Source organism: Drosophila rhopaloa, unplaced genomic scaffold (genome assembly GCF_018152115.1).
Source record: "Drosophila rhopaloa isolate 14029-0021.01 unplaced genomic scaffold, ASM1815211v1 contig_36, whole genome shotgun sequence".
NCBI lineage: Eukaryota > Metazoa > Arthropoda > Insecta > Diptera > Drosophilidae > Drosophila > Drosophila rhopaloa.
Genome location: NW_025335130.1, coordinates 1,796,728 through 1,814,200, shown reverse-complemented (window position 1 = coordinate 1,814,200; position 17,473 = coordinate 1,796,728). Strand labels below are relative to the sequence as shown.

At 35.2% G+C, this 17,473-nt stretch overlaps 2 protein-coding genes across 9 annotated transcripts in view; one reads left to right on the top strand and one right to left on the bottom strand.

The window, feature by feature from the left end:
* LOC108038729 overlaps nucleotides 1–12,219 on the bottom strand; it is a 189,459-nt gene extending 177,240 nt beyond the window's left edge. For 7 of the 8 annotated variants that reach the window (XM_044461466.1, XM_044461467.1, XM_044461465.1 and 4 more), the window contains exon 1: nucleotides 11,758–12,218. The gene's annotated coding sequence lies outside the window, so the exon portion shown is untranslated. Of the gene's footprint in view, nucleotides 1–11,757 lie in introns of all 8 variants that reach the window. The other variant, XM_044461472.1, reaches the window with a different exon arrangement.
* Nucleotides 1–17,473, top strand: part of LOC108043625 — a 168,023-nt gene that overhangs the window by 13,975 nt on the left and 136,575 nt on the right. The gene's annotated exons all lie outside the window — the stretch shown is intronic.

The following is a 17,473-nucleotide window of genomic DNA, read 5'->3' as shown; positions in this document are numbered from 1 at the left end:
AATGCATCTTATAAATAATTTTAAAGAATATAATTTACAGAGTATTCTGCAAGGGTATATCAACTTCGGCTCCGCCCGAAGTTAGCTTTCCTCTCTTGTTGGGAATTATTTCGTTTAATTGAAAGATTTACCTTGTGCTTCGAGATGCACTTTCCCGTGGACGATACTCCACTGATCTCTGTTTGAGACCGAATTTTGGGCAATTTCAGAATCTGCGCAGATTCTTCTGAAATTATTGTGCTTTGAGAACCACTGTCGATCAAAGCTCTAAAATTTTCGAAACCTCCCTCAGAGGCTTGAATTTGAACGTCATACACGTGTTTACTTTTTCATTAGTTTTTTCAGTTTTTTGGTCTGTTTTAGACTTTACATAAATGTGTAGCATACTGTGATGATTTTTCTTACAAATCGAACATGAAATGTCACTTTGACATTTCTTATTGTATGGGTGCTTAAGGCATTTAAAACATAAATGTGCCTTTTTTACTTTTTCCATCCGTTCAGATGGATTCAATGCCTTAAATTTTTGACACTGAAGTATCAAATGTCGCCTACTTTTGCGCATAGCACAACTGTTAGTCGACAACTCTCTCACATTGCTATTGAACACTTTTTTTCCAGATTTTTCATCCTGAACTGAGCTAATCGAACTGAGTCGTTGCTCTAAAAATTCAATGACGTCGGACAATGCTTGAATTTCTTTGGTTTTTTTAACATGGCTCTCATATAGCTGCAGAGCTTCTTTGTTAAATTTTCTTATTATTATATGTGCAAAAACTATCAACCTCGTCAGAAATTTGTGCCTTTAATTTTATCATATAAATTGACTCATTAATAGTGTCAATAATCAATCTTAAGCTTGTGCGTCTTCACAGAGAACGGTCGTGTTTTTGTTTTGCGCTCCGAATTTTCATTTTTCTTATTGAAACCACCGGGGCTTACTTAAATCTCTTCATCGTAGCTACACCTTTAAGTGTTTTCTAACAACTTTCCGTTCGCTTCGCGAGTGCATCGTTATTAACTTGTGTTTAGTAAACAAAAAGTTTTTATCATAATTTAATTCGGTGCTGGTTTGTTGTTATTGTTTTCCATTGCCCCTCTTTTCAGTCTTTCTCTTCGTCGTTGAGCGCTGTTGGAACTTCACGCACTCCAACGGTCAAATCTCTCAGAGGTGTTTTATACCGGAGTTAATCGGTTAATAATCCCGCTCTCTCTCTCTTTTCGTTTCTATATCGTTTCGTGGTGCCTAACATCAAAGTTATTCGGTGTTTCGCTCCCGCTCTGTCGCTCTGCTTGATCTCTCATTAAAAAAGTTCTTGAGCGCTTTCGATTTTTTTGTCCGCTATAGTGCACAGTGGTCCGTGGTCAGCGAAAATGGCTTTCTGTTCATTAAAAAATTGCATGAAAGTTATCTCGGCGGGACAGCAAAGTATTCCCTGCCATACATGTGATAAAATTTATCACGCAAAGTGTCTTGGCTATTCTGGCCTGGTTCGTGATGCAATCGATAAGAGGAGTGGCCTGCGCTACTACTGCGATGAATGCATTGTATACGAGAATCAGGCAATAACTATTAGGCGGCTCACAAAAAGCAGTGTTACGGAATTAATCCGGAACTGCCGTAAAAATACGGACCTGCTCGTGGCGCTTGAATCTCAGCTCACTAGCCGCATGCTAGCTGAGCCCGATTCCCCAAAGCGCAAAAAAGTCGCGGTCGGTGGGCATTCTACGGCAGGTGCTGTGCAACCTGCTGCCCGCGATTCGACTCCAGCTCAGCTGCCAATCTTAGTCGCCACTCAAATGGTACTAAGATCGGGGGCAAAAAGTGATTCGGTATCCGAAGTTGCTGGAATCGATGTGGCTCCGCTAGGTACTTCCGCTCTGTCCGATCAAAATAAAGTAGTGGCCCCAACACCTCATGTAGACTTAACGTCCGGATTACCGGCCGATACTGGTAGTACAGATACAAATTCTGTAGTACCAAAAAGGGTTGCATGTGTTGTACCAAAAACGGTTACTTGTGTTCGGGTGCCCCAGCTAAAGCATGTATTTGTTGCACGGCTCGCCCCAGACCTCTCATCATTGGATATTACGGCTTATATCCGTAACAAAATCCAAGTTGATGATTTGAAGGTCGAACAATTTAAATTTTCTTATGCTAGGAAAGTATCATCATTTAAGATTGGTATTCCTTGTGCTCTTTTTGCATCTGTGTGTTCCACCAGTTTCTGGCCCGAGGGCATATTTGTAAAAGAGTACGAAGCTAAGAGAAAAAAGAATAGTTCAGGGGAAATGGAAAACACCATTAAAGAACCATCCCCAGCGCCCTCCACATCCTCTTCTGTCCCAAAAAACTAGCCTCCTCTTTTCTTCTTTACTATCAGAATACAAGAGGCTTACTTAGTAAGCTGACTAAATTGTATTCGGATAGTTTTTCTTTCCCATATAATATTATGGTATGTACAGAGACCTGGTTAAGGCCGGATATTCTTAGCTCCGAAATTCTCCCGGGTAAGTACACAATTTATAGGCTTGATCGTCAGTCCAGACGGGGAGGTGGAGTCCTGATTGCTGTCGACTCCACCTTTTCGTCTGAATTACTAACTTTCGAAGAATTTTATGACATCGAATTCCTAGGTATAAAATTATCGCTTCCCGGTAGTTTTGTATATATTACTTGTTCATATATCCCACCATCATCTGAGTTCCCTATTTACGCAACTCACCTTTCCGTTATTCAGTCCATTTCCAAAAAACTGTCGGATCGAGATCAGTTAATTGTATTAGGTGATTTTAATATACCTAGTGCGACATGGTCCCCTGACGAAAACTCTAATATTTTACTTCCTTTAGCGCAGCATGACTTTATTGACGGCTTGCTTGACATTGCGCTATCCCAAGTGAACCATGTTAAGAACTCCTTAGGACGTTTACTGGACTTGTGTTTTGTTTCAAATTCAGAAGGCGTTTGCCTATCAAGAACGTCACCACTTACACAACCGGAAGATCCTTATCATCCAACTCTAGAGCTGACTGTAGACGCAAGAACAGAGCTGAATAAAAAATCCGAAAAGTCGGTTAAACGAATCCGCTGCTTTTGTAAGGCAAACTTTCATCTTTTAAATACTTTTATATCCGGCTATGACTGGTCCGAATTTTATTCATGCACTAACGTGGCTAAGGCCGATAATATCTTTTATAATGCATTGAATTCCTTTTTTTATCTGTGGTTCCGTTATACTATCCGTCAATTTCAAATAAACCTCCATGGTTTAATAAAGAGTTGTCACACCTAAAAAATATTAAGTCCAGACTTTTCAATAAATTTAAAATGTGCGGTTCACAATCTGCCTTCTCTCGGTACCTAAGGGCTCGGTCAAATTTTATCGTGCTTAACGCCCGGTGTTATAAAAGCTATTTGACTCGTTGTAGGGTCCAATATTCACAAGATCCAAAACAGTTTTATAATTTTGTTAACACTAAGCGTAAATCAGCCTGTTACCCTGCATCACTATCATTCGAAAACTCTACGGCAAATTCTGATCTATTTGCCCAGTTTTTCCAGACAACATATTCTGTTTCATCCCGTCCAAATACGTCTTATTCAAATGCCATACCCAAGTCGAACTTGATTTTTTGTCCGAGGTTAAGCGAAAGCTCTCTTCTTTAAGTTAAGCCTGTCTATTCACCGGGCCCGGACGGAGTTCCAGGCTGCGTGCTGAGGTACTGTGCTGAAACTCTGTGTAGACCTCTGTACAAATTGTTTACCTTGTCTTTAAAAGCATCTCATTTCCCACTTATTTGGAAGGAGTCATTTGTCATTCCCCTTCATAAGAAAGGAAATAAATGCAATACAAGTAATTACAGAGGCATATCCAAATTATCCGCCAACCCAAAGCTTTTCGAAAACACTATTACACCCCATTTGCAACATCTTTGTAGATCGATTATATCTCCATGTCAACATGGATTTATAAGGCGAAGATCTACGACGACAAACCTCTTGGAGCTAACGTCTTTTGTAATAAGTGGATTTAGAAAGAACATGCACACTGAAGTAGTTTACACTGATTTAAGTAAAGCAAGTTATCTAAGTGGTTGGACTCAACGGGTCATCTTTAAAAACTCGATCTCTAATTTGATGGCCCACTTCTTTTTACTTTATTTATAAACGATCTCCCTCTAGTCTTGACAAAGTCGCGTGTCCTTATGTATGCAGATGACGTTAAGTTTCTAGCAGTTCAGACTTACAATCTGACCTAAATGCTTTTCAAACATGGCGTTGTGAAAATCTTTTGGATTTAAATAGCGCTAAGTGCAAAGTAATGACATTTTTTCGGGTGAACCCACAATATGCAACGTATACGCTGGGTGGTTGCGCGTTGTCTAGAATTACGCATGTTGATGACCTTGGCGTCCTCCTTGTCCCTAAACTTAAGTTTTGTGACCATATTACTTCTATGGTGAATAAAGCCAGGGGAGTACTTGGATTTATTAAAAGGTGGTCAAAGGAATTCGATGATCCCTATGTTACAAAGACTCTCTTCATTTCACTAGTCCGTCCAATCCTGGAGTACTGTTCTGCAGTTTGGCGTACAGTATGGTGTACATATAGACCGGATAGAGTCTGTGCAAAAGAACTTTTTATTATTTGCTCTACGGGGCCTTAACTGGAATGCAAGCCTTATTTTACCATCCTACTCTAGTAGACTTCTCCTAATTAATCTACCATCCTTAGTAAACCGTAGAACGATGCTTGGCACAACTTTTATCTATAAACTTATTCACGGGGATGTGGAGAGTCCCGAGTTACTGGGTCGCATAAGCTTCTCCGTGCCTAATAGAATTACCAGGAACTATGTTCCTCTTACAATAAATATTTGTAGATCTAACTTTGATATGCATGAACCGTTTAGAGTACTGTGTAACGACTATAATAGACTATACCACATTATTTCTACTACCGACTCTTTGCCAAGCCTAAAATCATTAATTTTATCTTACCTAGCACAAAATTAGTATTAGTATTAGTCTCGTACGTATTTGTAATCTTAGTCTGTCCGCTTCTACATTGTGCTTTTAACTTCTCGCGATCTCGTTTTTACGCCTATTAGGCTCCGCGCGTAACAAGCACTGCTTGGTGTCGTAAGGGCCACTTGTTTGCGCTGATCATAGTGCATCAACGTCCGAATATTATTAATTGCCGAACTGATTCCACATTCAGATTTTGGAGATCAAGAAGGCGATTAATTTGGTCGGAAAATATTTTCCTTTTATTTTCATACCGCTTGGTTAACAATTCTCAAGCGGCCTCATAATTTTCCCCTGATCCCAACAATAAGTGAGAAACCACATTCCTGGCTTCTCCCTTAAGTGATATTTTAAGGTAGTTAAATTTCAAGGAGGGACTGAGATCCTCCCTTAAATGTATGAGTTCATTAAATAACTCATAAAATAGGTCCCAATCTTTGGAAACTCCATAAAATGTGGGTACCTGAATGTTAGGCAGAGATGGCAAATCATCAATTTTATGATTTCCAACTTCTACCTTTTCAGGCACAATTTCCTCGAGTTTTTTTTCATATCTTTGGTAACCATTAAAATATCGAACGCTAATTCGTCCAATATATCTTTATACCTCCTAACAGTGACATCTGTAGTGTTTCCCTGCTTTAAGACAACTAGTTTATCCCAATAAAAATTAAGTTTCCCAATCCTACTTTCAAAAGTTTTTGTTCTATCATTTTGAATATCCTCTAATGTATCCTTTAAATATTTTTCTAACTGCTCTATCGCTATATCTAACTTTTTTTCGGTATTCTGCTCTTTTGCCATTAATTCACCATCGGACTTATCAGATTCAGCTAACACTCTATTCTTACTTTAATTCTATTGAAAATAGAGAGCATTTGCTCGTAATGACTCTTAGTGAAATAGTCATGCGCGACTACTCCAATATGCATCAGAGCTTTATGATTTTCGATGCACTCGGCCTTCAGCTCATCGAATTTCTTTAAATATTCGAATGATAAGCTTGGGAGATCTTCAAGCGCCTTACTGGCGTTGGTAATCTCCACCTGCCTTTTTATTAGTGCGATTGTTTGCTCGGACAACATTTTGCTAATAACTTTCTGTGTTTTGATTCTACAAAAATTATATTAACCGACTTAAATAACCGAACAATTATGTAATATAATTATAATATTTATATATAATATTTTTAATTTTGAAATATTTAAATATGAATAATAGGACTTAACTGATCCTATTTAAATTTATGGTTGCCGCTGTTGTCGTCGCTGCTGAGTCTTCGATTTTGATGTTTTGTCCGCTGTCGATGAAGGTTGACTTTCGCTTCCTGAAGTCTTCGAAGTCCTGGAGTCCTTATTGCAGTTTTGAAATTTTATGATGATTTGATTATTTTTTTTTTTAACTTTTGTTTTTGATTTTAGTTTAATATTGCGAGTCACTCTTTGATTATTTAATTATTTGTATACTTTTGAATATTGGGGGTCACTTTGATCTTATTTTTGTATACTTTTTATACCCTTGCAGAGGGTATTATAATTTCAGTCAAAAGTTTGCAACGCAGTGAAGGAGACATTTCCGACCCTATATAGTATATATATTCTTGATCAGCATCACCAGGAGAGTCGATCTAGCCATGTCCGTCTGTCCGTCTGTCCGTCCGTCCGTCCGTTTCTACGCAAACTAGTCCCTCAGTTTTAAAGCTATCTGCTTGAAACTTTCCCAAAAGTTGTCTTTCTATTGCAGGTAGTATATAAGTCGGAACGAGCCGGATCGGGCGACTATATCATATAGCTGCCATATAACTGAACGATCGGAAAAGCCATAACTTTGGTGTTTTTAAAGTTAGGAAGTTGAGATTTTCTATGGGTTTTATTTTTGGCTAATCAATCCGACCTACCGAATTTCATAAGGATCGGCCGACTATATCTTATAGCTGCCATATAACTGAACGATTGGAAATGTCATAACTTTGGTGTTTTTAAAGTTAGGAAGTTGGGACTTTTTATGAGTAATAAGAATGCATCATATGAATAATTTATAATTTTATAATTTACAGAATATTCTGCAAGGGTATATCAACTTCGGCTCCGTCCGAAGTTCGCTTTCCTTTCTTGTTTACTTTATTATTATTTATTGGGAGTCACTTTTTATTTATCAATTTGGGAGTCACTTTTTATATATCCGTGATCACTTTTTCGATGTCGGCCTCGAATACGCCTGATTTTATTAAATCAATTCTTCGATGATGAAGGCCTCGAAAACGCAAAAATAATAATTCCTCGATGGCAAAATTATTTTTATTTTGTAATTCGTCGGTTTCTCAACCACTTTTAAAACAAATTTTGACTTTTTTTTTGCAATATTTATAATTGATTAAATTTGTTATAACAGAAAAAATTCTTTTATATCTTTTTGCTTTTTAAAATTTTTATACCCTTGCAGAGGGTATTATAATTTTGGTCAAAAGTGTGCAACGCAGTGAAGGAGACATCTCCGACCCTATAAAGTATATATATTCTTGATCAGGATCACCTCCTGAGTTGAAATAGCTATGTCCGTCTGTCTGTCCGTCTGTCTGTCCGTCTGTCTGTCCGTCTGTCTGTTTCTACGCAAACTAGTCTCTCAGTTTTAAAGCTATCGAATTGAAACTTTGCACACACCCTTCTTTCCTTTGCACGCAGTATATATGTCGGAACGGCCGGGATCGGCCGACTATATCCTATAGCTGCCATATAACTGATTGATCGGAAATGCCATAACTTTTGTGTTTGTAAAGTTGGGAAGTTGGAATTTTCTATGGGTTTTATATTTGGCCAATCAATTCGACCTACCAAATTTCATAAGGATCGGCCGACTATATCCTATAGCTGCCATATAACTGATTGATCGGAAATGGCAAAACTTTGGTGTTTGTAAAGTTAGGAAGTTGGGATTTTCTATGGGTTTTATTTTTAGCCAATCAATCCGACCTATCAAATTTGCCAACGATTGGAAATGCCATAACTTTGGTGTTTTTAAAGTTAAGAAGTTGGGATTTTTTATGAGTATTAAGAATGCATCATATGAATAATTTTGGAGAATATAATTTACAGAGTATATCCACTTCGGCTCCGCCCGAAGTTAGCTTTCCTTTCTTGTTTACTCTGTTTCTTACCACTGGTGGGGGACAACAAGAGTCAATTATTCATTAACACCTTAAATAAAAAACTGCAAATGTTACAAATTTTTTATTTTTTTTTAAGGTGCAGGCGTAACTCTGAGTCTCTCACCACTGGTGGGGGAAAACTGCAGAGTTGTCGAAGGACCAAAATGAAAGGGATGAATTAAATAAAACAACCTTTTCAGTTGAGTTCTGTATTAAAACTCATTTTTATTTTCTAATCTGGTCTTATTTTTTTTCTTATTCTGGTCTTATCTGTGGCCTACGCAGAGGCCGCGTCTGCCTGAGCGGGAGAGTTATCATTTGCCCCCCGCACAGAAACCCTTAGGGCAGTGTGAGAAACATCTCAAGTGATTATCTTCCGTTAGGCTCAAGTGGCCTGCACTTACAGATTCAAAAATGTTAACACCGCTCCCTTGTAGGGTTTAAAATTACAGATCATAGTTTATGGCTCTGGGTCGATTTACAATTGTCACATGAAGTGCACAGAGCTCATAAAGTATTATATTTTATTTTTATTAGTGTTCGTCTGAACAGGCGGCTTTAGGATATAGTCGGCCGATTCCAGCCGTTCCGACTTATTTACTGTGTGCAAAGAAACGAATGGTGTGTGCAAAGTTTCAATTCAGGACGCGATCCTGATCAAGAATATATATACTTTATAGGGTCGGAGATGTCTCCTTCACTGCGTTGCAAACTTTTTACTGAAATTATAATACCCTCTGCAAGGGTATAAAAAGACGTAGAGAGATGTTTAATATAATACATAAAACGTTGGTAAAAATATTTAAATATTATTATTATTATTTAACATACCAATCTATGGCTCCTATAACCATTAAAGGTTCTCCTTGAAATATGACCAATTATTATATCCATGAAGAGATGAAATACGCCCTGGTCAAAGACGAAATAAAGTCGAAATCAGGGAGATACAAGAATATGATTTATGGTCATGACAACACTTTAGACCTATGGCTTTTAAGGGGGTATGGTTAATTCGGCGAAAAAAAGGCCTATTTTCAAGAATTTTTCACGCGATATGGTTAATGTCAGATCAATTATTTTATAAGAATATTAAAGTACAACATTTAAACTACGTTTTCACAAATTTTCATTAAAAAAAAATAAATGAGCCGTTTACAACAAAGCTCCGTAGGCGCCTCCAAGAAAAAAGGTTTTGCGGTGAACAGCATAACTCGTTACTGGATCATCAGAAAAAACCAAAAAAAAACTGTTTATTAGTTAATATGTTTCTAGAAGTAACTACTTTGATTTTTTTTTTATACAATTTTTGGTTTTTTGGGTAACACTTTAAAATTTGATATATTTGTTATTATAAAATGAAAAATAATCAGTAAAAAAAAACTCGACGTAGGTACCTGCGGATTTAGGTACAGAAATTCTGTGCAAAATTTAAAAACGATTCGTTTAGTAGATTTTGCAGGATCGTGTTCACCGACTTTGAAATTGCAACATTTCAGGAGAGCGTTTTAAAGTTTTGGACACCGAAAAATGGCATACAAAACGAGCTAACTCACCTACGTTCAACTGCCCATAACTTCGGAAGTTTTAGTCGGATGAATTTTAAATTTGAACGCAATATTCTTCAAATGTTGTGCATTCAGAAAAAAAATGTAAAAAAAAGATCCAAAAAAATTTAAAGAACAAATTTTAACAATCTTCATTATATAGTTTCAAATATGTAGGTTAATATTTTTATTGGGCTCTTAGGAGTTTAAACCATCAAGTTATCTTATAAAAATCGTTAGTTAATTTCGTAATTGTTTTTTATAAAACAGATTGCCAGTAAAATATAACAAAAACAAGAAAGAAAGCAAACTTCGGCAAGCCGAAGTTTATATACCCTTGCAGTTGTTACAAATCTACTACATTTCGATTTCTATGCCTATATAACTAAAAAAATAAAGCTACATACATACATACATACATATGTCGATTTTGCGCTGCATTTTGCCATCGTTTCTATGGCAGCTACATACATATATGATACTTTTGTCCGATTTTAATTTATTTAAAACCGTAATTCCATAATATTTATAACTACCAAATTCTTCTGTGACTGAAATTATAATAACCTCTGCAAGGGTATACTCTTGCAGAGGGTATTATTGGAAATGCCATAACTTAAAGAATATTCTGCATAGGTATATCAACTTCGGCTCCGCCCGAAGTTAGCTTTCCTTACTTGTGTTGTATGTATATATTTGTCAATGTAAAATTTTTTTTACAGCAAGTAAAACAAGTGGACGAAAGTATAAACGCATTTTTCCCGAAACGATGCCCACGATGGTTGGATTCGTTGCAATATACATACTTTGCATTTGCTATTTATATTAAGACATCATTGTTTTATTGATTGTTTTATTTTACAAATTTTAAGACAGCTTAAGCTTTTGGATCTAAATAGTTCACAGAACTAACCTTTTTAGAGTATTAAATTCTTTGTAGATGTTGTAAAATATTTGTATTATGTAAATTTTTCCCGAAACGATGCCCACGATGGTTGGATTCGTTGCAATATACATACTTTGCATTTGCTATTTATATTAAGACATCATTGTTTTATTGATTGTTTTATTTTACAAATTTTAAGACAGCTTAAACTTTTGGATCTAAATAGTTCACAGAACTAACCTTTTTAGAGTATTAAATTCTTTGTAGATGTTGTAAAATATTTGTATTATGTAAAATTAAAATGTATACGTTCCAAACATATTATTTCTCTATAATTTATTATATTTTTGATTGTAAACAAGAAAGGAAAGCTAACTTCGGGCGCACCCGAAGTTGATATACCCTTGCAGAATGTTCTGTAAATTATATTGGTTGGCCAAAAATAAAACCAATAAAAACTCGCAACTTCCTAACTTTAAAAACACCAAAGTTATGGCATTTCCAATCTTTCAGTTATATGGCAGCTATAGGATATAGTGGGCCGATCCTTATGAAATTTGGTAGGTCGGATTGATTGTCCAAAAATAAAACCCTTCACTGTGTTGCAAACTTTTGACTGAAATTAAAATAACCTCTGCAAGGGTATAACAAGAAAAAGCAAAACATAGAATATAACATGCTCGTCGGAATTAAAAAAATCGATTTTGTGTGTCGGTGTATAATATAACTTAACTAACACACCAGTTCAGTCAAAAACCAAATTCACACCATTACTTTCTTAAATCCCTTCTCACTTTCCCATAATCAGTTGCGCCGGGGTCTCAAATGCGAAACCGGCTTCGGTTTTCCTATGATTGAATCGACTTTTCTGGCTTCTCGTTTGGTTAATTTTACTTCTTCCTTTCTTGCGGCTTGTTCCGCTTCGGCGGAAAACTGGTTTTAACAGTTTTTTTCTATGTCTGTTGTATTATTGTTTCTGAGCTCTTTAAAAAACGGTAAACTTAATACTGAAATAATAAACTCTGGTAAATACAATGATTTTTTCAATTTTCTGAAACCTCAACAACATTATCTAGTTCAGTTATTTCTTATTTACTTGAATTATTTTGGTTATTTTATTTAAGAATATCATTTAATGCTTTACCTACCTTTTTAATGACTTTAAGTTGTTGATTTATTTTTGTTATGCCATTTAACACTTTAATAACACTTTTCTTTTACCTTTGCATTTTTTTTTATATTTCTTATAAATTTGGCACTTATTAAACACAATTGACTTAGAATTATTTTAGTTTTTTTACAGATTACTATATTTGCCCATTCAAATAAATTTAACTTTGCTCTTTTGCTTGTTTTATTTTGCATTTCTTTGTGTATTTTTTTTACAAATCTCCATGACTGACGAAGCACAAAATAAAAGAGAGTTCCGTCGTGACAGAACCACAATTTTCGTTTAACCGAGTGCCACGCACCTTCCGCTACTTGCATTCAACACGAATAGATGTTGTTCAAGAACTGAAGCGCTGCGCGTCTGAGAGAGAAGTAAAATACTTAAGGCCAAACATAACCTGGTACTATTTGAGGTATATTGTGGATCGTGAGTTCTCGCCTGCTACTATCTGCCTCTCTTGTACTCAATCTTTCTACCCTTCTCTCCATCACCAGCAACTCACTTGCTGTTTACCCTTTAGTTTTAGATTCACTACTTGTGAACTGCGTGGAAACGGCACAAGTCGCCTTACTTAAGTCTGTGACACCAATTCGTGTTTCCATTTTTTTAAATTTATTTTCTTTTATAACTAAGATTGTTGTTCGGTAGAATTTAAAATTAAGCGAGCGGGACAGTCAAGAAGCAACAAATGAAAGAATGAAAATGAAGTCACAAAAAAGGCTACAAAAGTAAGGCTACAAAATTTCTATTTTTGTTATTGTGAGAAATTTATTTCTTAAGATTTTTATTTAAACTAACGGCTGAAAGTAACATTAAGTTTTGTAAGCTAATAGTTAAGCTCAAAACGTTATTGCACGATTTTAGTTTCTTCGTTGCAAAAACCATGTCTTTCCAATTAAATGAGATGATGAAATAATTTAAATAAATGATAGTTCTTCAACCTAGACAGAATTTGAAATAAGGATTACGTTAATTGGTGCGCTTTTTATATATGCCTGAAGCAAATTTCCATTTTTATACTCTTGGGCGACAATAGGAAAAAAAATTCAAAAAATTAAAACTTTAATGTTTTTAATTTTTTTGTTGTTGTTTTTTTGGGATTTGGGATAATTAAAATCGGACAACAATATTATATAGCTGCCATAGAAACCATGGCCAACTGCAGCGCAAAATCGACATGCTTCATTGTTTTTAGTAATATAGGATTATAAATCAAAATGTAGTCGATTTCTAACAACTGCAAGGGTATATAAACTTCGGCTTGCCGAAGCTAGCTTCCTTTATTGTTTTTGTTATTTTAAAAATTTAAGATTGTTTTATTTAATGATTTGATTTTTAATTCGACATGCTAAAAATTAAAAAGCGTATTTAATTAGTAGAATGTGTCATCATGTACATCAAATTTTGTCACAAACTTTGCTATCAGAAATTTTGTACGTTAAAACAGCGATCATTTCGACTTTTTGTACTTGAAGAGAAGTTTTTCTTTAATTCATTGTTAGTAAGGTACTTTTTAAGGTTGTTCAGGCGGGTCATAGAAAACTCATATAACAAAATATAAGCCCAAAACAAAATCTCGCTAACACAAATATTTTTGTCAATTTTGGCATACTTTGAAATACGGTTTTATAAAATCAACCTTCCTACATTTTTTTTGTGTAATCTTAAATTTATCGAAACCAACATCAATAAAATGTTCTTTCATTAAAATATATGTTATATTGTTTAACATACGATTTTCTCAATTATCTGTTGCGCAATCAAACATAAAATGGAAATAAAATAAAAAGATAAATTTTGTCTATGATATTTTAAGTTTATAAGATTATTTAATTTGCTGTTTCTGAATTTATCTGACTGAAAATGTTTTTGTTTGTCGGTTGGACACCGAAACTAAATCACGAAGAATGGTGAGCTTTCGGCTTCGAAACACCAATTTCTTACCGGGCAATTCATAATTACACTATGAAACTCAAAAAAGTCGGCTCTTGGTCGAGACGGATACTAATGTTTACTTTCGGTGGACGGAACTTGTTAAAACTGAAGAAGATGGACCGCACATAAATTGATTGTGGGCTAAGCTTTGTTTTCACTCTGCACAGAAACTAATATGAGCGTGAGATATAAGGTAAAGATATCAAATTAGATTGTGGAAGCTGCGTAAGAAGTTCACAGCCTGAAGTTGTTTTTAAGTTGGTGTAAGATTTGTTATTTGGGGCTGCTTAGATGGAATGCAAATGGTTAGTCAATTCTACTAAAATTTGTTTTTCGATCAGGATTCTTAGAATCAGTATTATTTCTTATCAGTATTATAAATATCAGTATTTTAAGTAAATAAATTATCAATAAGAAAATCAATATTAAATTAATTCTGGTTTGATGAATTTGAATAAATGGTCCTAACATATTTATATTATTGAAGGAAAGTTTCGAAACGATTGAAAAAATATATGCAGTAGAATCCGGTTATAACGACTCCCCTTATAGTGTCCGTCCGGTTATTGCGACGAAAACTTCGGGTATAACGACGTAAAATCGTCGGTCCCTTGAAAGTCGATATAACCGGATTCTACTGTATTTGGCAATTTGAAAAATATTAAATTTTCGTTCGGTGAATAGAATAATACTACATTTCTATTCTCATTGGTGTAAGAAATATTGTTAGTTATTTTTGTACCATGAAATGTTATTAGGTATAAATCATTTAAAAATGTTTCGTTTATAAATATCATATGAACAAGAAAGGAAGCAAACTTTGGAAAGCCGAAGTTTATATACGCTTGCAGTTGTTACAAATCTACTAAATTTCGATTTCTATGCCTATATTACTAAAAAAAAGAAAGGAAAGCTAGTTTCGGGCGGAGCCGAAGTTAATATACCCTTGCAGAATACTCTGTAAATTATATTCTCCAAAATTATTCATATGGTGCATTCTTAATACTCATAAAAAAACCCAACTTCCTAACTTTAAAACAAGAGAGAACGCTATAGTCGGGTGCCCCGACTATCAGATACCCGTTACTCAGGTAAAGGGAGTGCGAGGGAGACGGAGATAGAAACTTTGATCACGCATAACTTTTTAACGAATGGTCAGATTTGAAAATTTTTTTCTACATTTCGATAGGTATTGATAAACACAATAAAACTGCATTTTTACTTTTCCGAAATATTTACATTTTTAAAATCGTATTTAAGCGATTGTGGGCGTTAAAGGGGGCGTGGCACCAGTTTGAAACAAACTTGCGCTGCGTAGGAACTCCTAAAATCTACATGCAAAATGCCAATCTTCTAGCTTTTATAGTTTCCGAGATCTCAGCGTTCATACGGACGGACAGACAGACGGACAGACAGACGGACAGACAGACGGACAGACAGACGGACAGACGGACAGACGGACATGGCTATATCGACTCGGCTAGTGACCCTGATCAAGAATATATATACTTTATAGGGTCGGAAACGCTTCCTTCTAGCTGTTACATACTTTTGCACGAATACAATATACCCTTTTACTCTACGAGTAACGGGTATAAACACCAAGGTTATGGCATTTCCAATCGTTCAGTTATATGGCAGCTATAGGATATAGTCGGCCGATCCTTTTGAAATTTGGTAGGTCAGATTGATTGGCCAAAAATAAAACCCATAGAAAATCCCAACTTCCGACTTACATATATACTGCGTGCAAAGGAAAGAAGGGTGTGTGCAAAGTTTCAGTTCGATAGCTTTAAAACTGAGAGACTAGTTCGCGTAGAAACAGACAGACGGACATCCTTATATCAACTCAGGACGCGATCCTGATCAAGAATATATATACTTTATAGGGTCGGAGATGTCTCCTTCACTGCGTTGCACACTTTTGACCAAAATTATAATACCCTCTGCAAGGGTATAAAAATGAAGCTATGTCGATTTTGCGCTGCATTTTGCCATCGTTATGACAGCTATATGATATTATTGACCGATTTTAATTTAATTAAAACAGTAATTCCATAATATTAAAATATTAACAAATCCCAAAGAAAAAGACAAAAAATTAAAAGACAACAAAGTTATAATTTTTTTGATTTGTTTTTTCCGATTGTTTCTATGGGAGCTATTTGATATAGTCGCCCGATCCGGCTCGTTTCGACTTATATACTACCCGCAATAGGAAAAAAACTTTTGGGAAAGTTTCAAGCATATGGCTTTCAAACTGAGGGACTAGTTTGCGTTAAAACGGACGGACAGACGGACAGACAGACGGGGAGATGAAGTCTTAATTGGAGTTGATTCAAACCTCAGAGGAGTTATTTTTTGAGGAATTCAATACCATTGAGTTATCGCTTCCTGGTAACTCTATATACAAATTCCGCCGTTGTCTGAACTTCCTAATTATTCAAATCACCTTTCCCTTATCAAGTCTGTTGTAAACAAGCAGTTGGTAGTTCTAGATTTTAATATACCTGGAGTTACTTGGTCCACTAAGGATCGATCGAATGTCTTACTACTTATAGCACAACATGATTTTATTGACGGCTTGCTTCACATATCGTTATCTTAAATACACCATGTTCGAAATTGATTTGTGTTTTGTATAAAATCCTGAAGGTGTGTTTCTGTCCAAAGAAGCACCACTCACGCAACCTGAAAACCCATATCATCCTACAATCGAACTTACAATTAACCGGGGTATAGTTATAAAAGAAAAATCAGAAAAATCAAACAAACGAATACATGGTTTTCGCAAGGCAGACTTTCTGAGGCTACAACATTTTATTTCTGGCTTTAATTGGTCTGAAATATACTTATGCAATAATATGTCCGATGCAGTTCATGTCTTTTACACTGCAATAAATTCATTTTTTAATTCATTTGTTCCGTCAATCTCCAATAAATCACTCGGCTTAGTCAAGAATTGTAAAGTCCAGACTTTTTAGGAAATATAAAAATACCGGTTCTCAATCTGTTTTTGCTAAATATTGAAGTGCTCGGTCAAGATATTCCGTGCTTCATGCTTGGTTACTTAAGGGGGGGTATGGTTAATTCGGCCAAAAAAGGCCTATTTTCATGAATTTGTTCACGCGATACGGTTAATCAGTTCAGATCAATTATTTTATAAGCATATTAAAGTACAAAATTTAAACACAAATTTTCATAAAAAAAAATAATAAATAAGCCATTCGCAGCAAAACTCCGTAGGCGCCTCCAAAAAAAAAAGGTTTTGCGGAGAACAGCATAACTCGTTACTGGATCATCAGAAAAAACAAAAAAAAATAGTTTATTAGTTAATATGTTTCTAGAGATAACTACGTTGAGTTTTTTTATTCAATTTTTTGATTTTTGGTAACACTTTAAAGTCAAAAACATTATTTTAGCCTAAAAATTCGATACATTTGTTATTATAAAATGAAAAATAATCAGTAAAAAAAAGCTCGACGTCAGTACCTGCGGATTTAGGTACAGAAATTGTGTGCAAAATTTCAAAACGATTCGTTTAGTAGATTTTGCAGGATCGTGTTCACCGACTTTGAAATTGCAACATTTCAGGAGAGCGTTTTAAAGTTTTGGTCAAATAAATAAAAATACAACACGAGCTAGCTCACCTACGTTCAACTGCCCATAACTTCGGAAGTTTTACTCGGATGAATCTAAAATTTTAACGCAATATTCTTCATTTAGAAAAAAATTAAAAAAAAGCCGTTGTAAGGTCC